The sequence below is a fragment of the Acinonyx jubatus genome, chromosome X (assembly GCF_027475565.1).
Source record: "Acinonyx jubatus isolate Ajub_Pintada_27869175 chromosome X, VMU_Ajub_asm_v1.0, whole genome shotgun sequence".
NCBI lineage: Eukaryota > Metazoa > Chordata > Mammalia > Carnivora > Felidae > Acinonyx > Acinonyx jubatus.
Window position 1 is genome coordinate 95,841,896 of NC_069389.1, and position 9,004 is coordinate 95,850,899.

Consider the following 9,004-nt stretch of genomic DNA (forward strand, 5'->3'; position numbering starts at 1 on the left):
CTGCTTGGTATAGGGACAGGGAAAGGGGCAGAGAACTGATCCTACCCCACCAGCTTTTTCTCTCCCCTCAGTCCTGATAACCGGCAGGCCTTGCTTACTAGAAGGGAGCCCTAGGGAGGAAGAGAACCATCAAGGACATCAACCCAGAACTAGGTTTTCTGGGTTACAGGCTGGTTTTGTGATACTCTTGTGTGTGCTCATAGCTCCCTGGGATTTGGGAAGGATGGGACACAGGTGGGACTTGGGAATGTTACAATATGTTCTTTTTCTTTTCTTTTTTTTCTTTGTTCTTTTCTTTTTCTTTTCTTTTCCTTTTTATTAGATAGAGAGTGCACACGAGCAGGAGAGGGGCAGAGAGAGGAAGAGAGAGAGAATCCCAAGCAGGCTCCATGCTGTCAGCACAGAGCCCGACATGGGGCTCAAACTCACGAACCGGGAGATCATGAGCCGAAATCGAGTCAGATGCTTACCCGACTGAGCCACCTGGGTGCCCCAACAGCACATTTTTATCTCGTGGTCCTCAGTGGGTGGTTTCTGGACCAGCAGCATCAGGATCACCTGGGAACTTGTTCCAAATGCAAATTCCTGAGCACCACCCCAGACCTGACTCCAGAAGTTCAGGGAGTAGGGCCTAGCAGGGGTTTCTGGTGCCTGCTGAAGTTCAAGAAACTTTGTAATCCATAGTGTAATGTGAACAAATCACCCTAGATTTCATTACGGTTGGTTCATTTAGGGCTTCACAATTCACTCCGCTGTCCATCGGAATGTCTTCAGATCTGTGCGAAAGCAGACTCCTCCCTGGGAATAGCTCCTCCAACGCTCTGTGTGATTTACCCACTGTTGCAGGGCTTTTTTTTTTTTTTTTTTTTTTTTTTTTATAAAAACCTCCAGAAATCTTTGGCCAGAATCACTGAGGTTGGCTCTCAGTTATCCCTTGATTCTGGGCCGGGCACATGCACATAAAAGCAGTGAAGCTGTTTAAGGGAAGAGCCTGGGCTTTGGGGCCAGAGAGACCTGGGTTCATATACCTATTCTGCCATTTACTAGCTGTGTGACCTTGAACAAACTACTGAATTTCTCAGACCCCCAAAAAGTGTTGGCTCCCTTCTTCTATCCTTATTGTTTTGCTCTGTGATGATGGGGTAACAGGTGTAAAGGCTACCCAGCGAGTGCCCACTCACACCACTGAGTGCCGACTATGTGACACTTTGTGGCCATTATCCCACTGGTGACAGTCACTGCTCTGTGAAGTATAGGTATAGTAGATTCCTCTATTAATTGTTCTTCGAGGAGGATATTTTAGTCCCATTTTACAGATATGGCAAGTCAATAACTTACCCCAAACCATTCAGGTGGGAGTTGGTGAAGCCTAGGTCCTGATCTGCCTGGCACCAAACTCCATGCCCTTTCTACCATGTTACCGAGCCTCAAACTTCTGCCCTTCCCAACTAATAGCCGTTGACAGGGTCTGTCAATACCTTGACTGGTAGAATTGGCCGTAATGAAAGGACCCTAAGTCACAGAGGCAGTCTGCTGGAGGGGGAAGGGGCAGGCGAAGGCACGAGTCAGCCTCGGTGGCTAGGGAGTGTTGGTGATAGGAAAGAAGGTGCTGGAAGAAGAGGATTGTGGCCATGGCTCCCGCGGGCGTCAGCCTGGTGAGACGTGCAGGGACAGAGATACAGAAGAGGAGCGTTGCGGGGTGCTTGCGGCTCCCAGCCCCACCTGCACAGCCCGGGGTCATCCCCACTCCCACTGCCACTCATCTCAGCTGCAGAGGGAACGGCTCGCGTGGCACCCTTCCTGCGGGGCCTCTGCAGGCAGCGTGGGGGACAGTGGAGAGACGGGGACATGGCCGCTCAGGGGTCACAGGAGGCGGCAACGGGCCATGAGAAACGCACCTCTGCCTCGCTCCGGGGATGGCAGGGCCACGCGGGAAGCACGGGAGAGGCCGGGTGACCGCACTAAGGAACAGTGGGAAACCAATGCATGTTTCTTTGAACTAAACATGCTCCCCATGAGGGGAGAGTCCTGATATCCGGTAGGAGTAGAGGCTTGGTCCCCTCACAGAGCCAGCTCACCTCTCTGAGCAGAATGGCCAGAGAGAACCGAGGAGATTCCACACTCGCTCTCTTGGATTGACCAAAACAGAAATATAAAAAGCAGTTGAAACCGCCCACAATCCCCAAACCTGGGGCTGACTGCTATTTATATTTTAATGTATTTGTTTGATATACATACAGACACATGTACATGGACGTATATGCACACACACCAAACGGGACACGTTACGTACTTTTTGGTAGCCTCCTCGGCTGCACAAGTGCTGGTTCCAATCTGGACCCCTCTTGTGGTGGACTCTGTGCCCAGCACGGGGGTGGGGGGGGGCGGAGGTGGGAGGAAGGCGAGAAGCCCTCACAGACACGATATATATGAATTTATTTACTGAAACAGAATAATGGTACGTAGTTCTTTCCAACACTTGTTTTTCCCTTCACAGTAAGACATGAGCAGTCTCATATTCATATTGAGAATGTGACTTTAAATACATTTTAAGTTTTATTTATTTTGAGAGAGCACATGGAGGAGGGGCAGAGAAACAGGGAGAGAGAATCCCAAGCAGGCTCCTCGCTGTCAGCACAGAGCCCAATGTGGGGCTCGAACCCACGAACCAGATCACGATGTGAGCCCAAACCAAGAGTCGGATGCTTAACCGACTGAGCCACCCAGGCGCCCCTTGAGAATGTGATATTATTAAATTTTTTTAATGTTTATTTTTAAGAGAGAGAGAGTGCAAGCAGGGGAGGGGCAGAGAGAGAGGGAAACACAGAATCCAAAGCAGGCTCCAGGCTCCGAGCTGACAGCACAGAGCCTGACGTGAGGCTTGAACCCACGAATGAGGAGATCATGACCTGAGCCGGAGTCAGATGCTTAACCAACTGAGCCACTCAGGCGCCCCGAGAATGTGACTATAAATGACTGTGTAACATTCGGTCACATGAATATTTCCATTTACTTAACTAGTTCTATCTTACTGGGCATTTAGATTGTTTTAAAATTTTTATTTTCACACTCAACATTGTATTAGTATGCACAATATTCTGTGCCATGGCTAAAAGTGAATGTCATCACTAAAAATATCCTAATGAGTTAGAAAAATACTTGTTTTAATTTCTTTCTTTGCTTACTAGGAAGATGGAACAGTATTTCAAGTTACTTATTCATTTATACTCTTCTATCATGATTTAGCTATTCATGTCCTTATTCAAGTTCACTTGTGGAATATTCATCTTACCCTGTATTTGATAGTAAGGCTATTAACCTAACCTTTTGTTATACTTAAGATTGCAAGTATTTTTCCTTGTTTCTGGGTTGTCTTTAAATTTCTGCCTGGTGACATTTTGATGATCAGAAGTATTAAATTTTTAGATGTTGAGATCTTTTCCACTGGTATTTCTTCTTTTTCTTAGGAAGGTCTTCTTTATTTTGAGGTAAGGTCTACAGCCATCTATATTTGATTCTATATCTTTTATAGTTTTCAAAAATGTATTTCTTTTTAGCTTACTTATTTTGAGAAAGAGAGTGCTCACATGAGTGGGGCAGGGGCAGAGAATCCCGAGCAGGCCCCGAGATCTCAGTGCAGAGCCCGAAGTGGGGTTCAAACTCACAAACCGTGAGATCGTGACCCGAGCTGAGATCCAGAATTGGACACATAACGTGACTGAGCCACCCAGGTTCCCCCCAAAATATAAGCCTTTAATCAATCTTGAATTTATTTTGGTACTTATTGTGAGGGAGATGTCTAAATGTAATTAACCTTGTACCTCAGCTACAATGTTCTACTTTTTCCCCTCTGATCTGAAAAGAACATCACACACAAACACACACACAAACACACACACAAGTTGTTGTCTGTTAAAACTGTTGGTCTATTCTTAATTAAGATCTCAGGGTTGTGGGATCAAGCCCTGTGTTGGGTTCTGCATTGAGTGTGGAGCCTACTTGAGATCCTCTCTCTCTCTCTCTCTCTCTCTCTCTCTCTCTCTCTGTCTCTCTCTCCCCCTATATTCCTCTCCCCTGCTCATGCTCTCTCTCTCTCTCTCTCTCTCTCAAAAAAAAAATGCAATGCAAGTTATCACTCATCGATCTTTTTCTAAATTTCCAGGGAGTCATCACCTGTATATTCTCTCGGGTGAAGGTTTGTAATTTAACTCTCTGTTCCTTTCAATCCCAGATGTACTTCCTTCATTTGAATTCTGGGAGACTTACCCTATAACCTCATAGTTCATTCTTCTGTTTTTAAACCCAGTTTGAGTGAATTTCTGTTCCCAGAGTTTTTATCTCAGTCCTAATCTACTTCCTGTGTCTGTGATCTTGTCTAAAAATTCGACATCTACCAACTAAATATTTTGTTTGACATCTATCATCTTTAGAAAGAAGATCTCCATCTATATCATTTAAAAAGTCCACGTTTGGGGCGCCTGGGTGGCTCAGTCGGTCGAGCGTCCGGCTTCGGCTCAGGTCATGATCTGACGGTTCATGAGTTCGAGGCCTGTGTCAGGTTCTGTGCTGACAGCTCAGAGCCTAGCATCTACTTCAGATTCTGTGTCTCCTGCTCTCTCTGCCTCTCCCCTGCTCGTGGTCTGTGTCTCTCTCTCTCAAAAATAAACAGTAAAAAATTAAAAAATAAATAAAATTTAAACAAATTAAAAACCCATGTTTATTGCCTTACTAGTGTATTTGGTGGCATCATGTTATCTAGTTTTCCTTAAAACCCTACTAGATGGCTAATAGTACCATCTCCATTTTACAGGTGGACAAACCTTGGCTTAGAGGTTAGGTAACTTGCCCAAGGTCGTACCGCCACTGTGTGGTAAGAGCCAGGACTCGGGTTCTGTTCTCACACACCTGCCATGCTATATCATAAAGCATTTAAAAGAAAGGAAACTGAATGCGAAACGCTGTCTGCTTTAACAGTGAAACGTATAGCAACCAGACATAGGCTTCTGTTTCCGGAATTGAAAACGACACAAGAACCCTGTCATACTACAGGGAGGCTGTCACGGCAGAGTACCGAAAGGCTCTGCGTCTGAATCCCAGATGTGCTCAATGGACTACAGGTAAATGGTGTAGCACTCTCCACAGTGCCTGTCACACATCAATTTTCAGATGCACATTTGTTCTTTTTTTTAATGTTTATTTCTTTATTTTGAGAGGGGCGGGGGAGAGGCAGAGGGAATCCCAAGCAGGCTCCACACTCAATGCAGAGCCTGACGTGAGGCTTGATCCCGTGACCCTGGGATCACGACCTGAGCCGAGATCAAATGTCAGACACTTAACCTACTGAGCCACCCAGGCACCCCACGTTTGTACACTTTTATATCTGAAACCCATGGGGTTCTCACAACCAGTTTAACTGGCAGCATTTACCTTACAACTGATGGCATCGTAGATGTGATGAAAGCAAGTATTAAGTACTTAATAAATGTTTAGCGCTTACGCAAGACGACCACTCGTATGTTCAGGAAATATTTATTCAGTGTGAACTATGTGTCAGGCACCATTCTCGGGACTGGGGCAGAATAGTAAACCACAGCAAATATCCCCGCACTCATGAAGTTTACCTTCCAGCGGGAGACATCCATGAAACAGATTAGCAAGTACGATGTGCAGGGTGTCAGGTGGTGGGATGGGTGATGAGAAGTAAGGGGACCAGAGCAAGGGGAGTGGAAAGTGGGGGTGGGGTGGGGAGTGCCATTTTAAATAGGGTGGTCAGGGAGCGCTTCACGGACCGCGGGGCATTCGAAAGGAGAGCTGAGTGGGATGACAGGGTGATCCCTGAGGAAAGCTAAGGGGAGATCTTTTCAGGTTAAGGCAGAGCAGGTGCAGGGGCCTCAAGCACCCTTAGGGGCTTTGAGGAATAGCGGGCGGGCCATCTGGCTGGAGTGGGGTGGGTACAGAGGGGCAACGGACGAGCTAAGATAAGGGGGGCACTGATTTAAGTACACGGCTACACATTTCTTGAAATCTTTTCAAAACAGGCTCCAGGTCTGAGAGTAGGAACCGCACACCGGGGCTCAGAACCACCTAGTGAGGGCCGCTGGGTGTCACGGCTACACTGCACTTAAAGCCTGGGGACGGCTGCCGGGGGGGGGGGGGGGGGAGGAGGGATGGCATTAATTTAGGCAAAGTGAGGGGAGAGACAGTTCCATTTAGTCTCTTAAACACACTAATGCACAGTCAAAATGATTCATGGTGCAGAATAGTTTGAGGGCAGAATGATAATGATACGTGATCAGAATAACTAGATGGGGCTCCTCTGAAAAAAGCGACATTCAGGGCTGAGTGTTACTGATTAGGCACAGCACGAACTGGCCTTGCTCTGATCTTTCAGAAGGCGCGCTGCCACAGCATCTGTCCGCCCCTCAAAGGGGGCTGGACAAAACTCAAGTTATTTTAAGAATACTGAAGAACATCTACAGAATGACCACACACAGGATAGAAGAGTACAGAAGTCAGATTTCTGGAAGCATTTAATGTAAGGCACACGGTTTTTTTGTTTTTCGTTTTTTTTAATCTATGGTTTCTTAGAAACCAGAATGCCTAGGGGTTAAGGGCAAGGTCTTGAAGGCAGACAGAGCTGAGCTCAAATGTCGGTGTTGTCACTTACTTCCTGTGTGACTTCCCTTAAGTAACCAACCTACTCAGGTCATCTGCAAACCGGGAGCGTTACTGCACAACCTCAGCGGGTTGCTCTGAGAATGAAATAATGTGTGTCAAAGTGCGCGGCTCTGCAACAACTCAATGAACCCATGCCTGAGTTTTCCTGCCAAAAATGCACTGTGTTGCATGACGTCTCCTGTTTCTTCTGGAGACCTCTTGAAACAAAGGGACTCAAGGGCACGCCGCCATTAACATACACACAGACGGCAAAAGCCAAGAGCAAATAAAACATTGCCTCAGAGTTCTAGAGGCGGTTCTGGCATTCAGAGTAGTCGCACCGAGCTGATAAAGACGAACGTTGCCTTTCCTTTTTCCAAGTTGACTTTCCGGTACATGGTAGCTGTCCCAGCAACATACATAGAACCACTCTTCTTGCTGTCAGTAAACTTAAAGTGCTTCTTTTAGAGGCCCAGTGAGGTGCAGAATTGTGAAATATACTCAGTGAAGAAGCTGAGACAAGAAAAATGGGCTGTACTGAGAACCCCCTTCCCAGCCCCACAAATGCAAGTAAGTTTTTTTTTTCTTTACTTAACAGTCACTAAACATCTCATAATCAGAAAATGAAGCCCTATTACTCAGGAGCTATAGAGCCAGTATTCAATTCCGTCTGCCATCCAAAACGCACCCTCTGTAAAAAAGGGGTGTGTTGTCATTTAATCCAATGATCTACCGTTTGAGTAGACCAGGTTAAGGAATGTAAAGGAATTTTCAGAAACTGGATAGCTCCTCCTCTGCCCCTGCCGTATCCCCGAGGTCTACCCTGCTCAGAATGCCATGAACTTCAACAATGAGTACAGCGCATCAAGGAAAAGCAGACATAGGCTGAAAGGATGTTTATTTGGAAACTTTTATATTTGTTAGATTTCCATGTTTTATTTTCAGTGTTTCCTTGGAATTTTCATGACCACACAGGCCCCCATCTTTGAAGCGTCTGTACTAAAGGTTCCTGGTGCCTTCTTCCTGATGGCACTTGGTTAATCTGCAGGACCTATGAAATCATACGATTCCTACTGACAATTCAAGAGACTAAAATTTGAGGAACTCAGATTATACAAATCAATCCAAGCTCTTAAGGCTGAGCACATGGAATCAAAATGAAGTTCTCCATAGTGATACGGATTGCATAATCTTTATTGTCTTTTAATCCACTGGTCTAAGAATCACACATATCAGATTCAACAGGACTACCACAAGAATGCTTTATTTTGCAGGTACTGATTAGTTCACTAAATTGATATAATCAAAACTTTAGGCAGCAGCAAGCATCAGTTCTTCCAAAGAAGCTTAGGTGAAAAACAATCCTTTATACCCTAGTTCAAAGACCTACTGTCTGATCCGCTGTTGTACTGACATAAAAATGACCCCAGTGAGCAAAGCTAATCCTCAGTTCATAGACTGGGGGCTTCCTGTCTTGGACTGGAATTGAAGCAGTTTTTGTTTGAACCCTCCATTAATATTTTGTATTTTAATCTTCATTCTCAAACAAGAATTAAACACGTTTGCTGATTATCTACTCAGAAGGTAGAAAACTTTTAAATGAAGCCAAAATTTTGAATGTCTCTCAATTTCCAGTTCACATACTTATGAGCAAGGTCACAAGCTGATTTAAATAATCGGGCTTTCTGGACAATCATCTCAAAAATATTTATTGAAACGAAGCCACTGTTCTTCATGCTGCCATCATTTTGACCAAATGACAAATGAGCAATTGTTTTCGCGGGAGAACATTTTAAGAGAAAACTTTCTTTCTACCCTTAGCAAACAGAGGAGAGCTGGAATCTGCAAGTCAGAGCTAGACAGTTCTAAGGGAGAGGTAATCGAGCAAGCTGACTCTAGGCCACATTGGAACATACGCTTTCTAGACGAACATATAGATAAGACAGTAAAGAAAGATGTGGATGAAGCTTCTTCCTTTTAAACAAAATTTAATAACTAACTTTGTTCAAGGTTTAGGCTTCATTTTCTTAATCCATGGAACATTTCTGAAGTGAAGGCAGATCTTTGGAGACTTTGGGTTTTAGTTAGAGATAAAACCCGCTTGATGAAATAAACATCTGCCTTAGGCTAATAACAGGTATGCAAAGCAGCCATTTGGGCCCTGGAGGAATACAACACTGTGCTTCCAAATCAAAGGGCAATTCACCAGCCTAGCCCATCAAGCAGGCCCTGGGATGAATGGTTCCCAGTACCTTACTCCAGAAGCCAGAGTCAGTGGAGCTCCCTACAGGGATACAAGTCTATATCAGTATCAACAAATTTATATCAAGATCAACAAATTTACAGT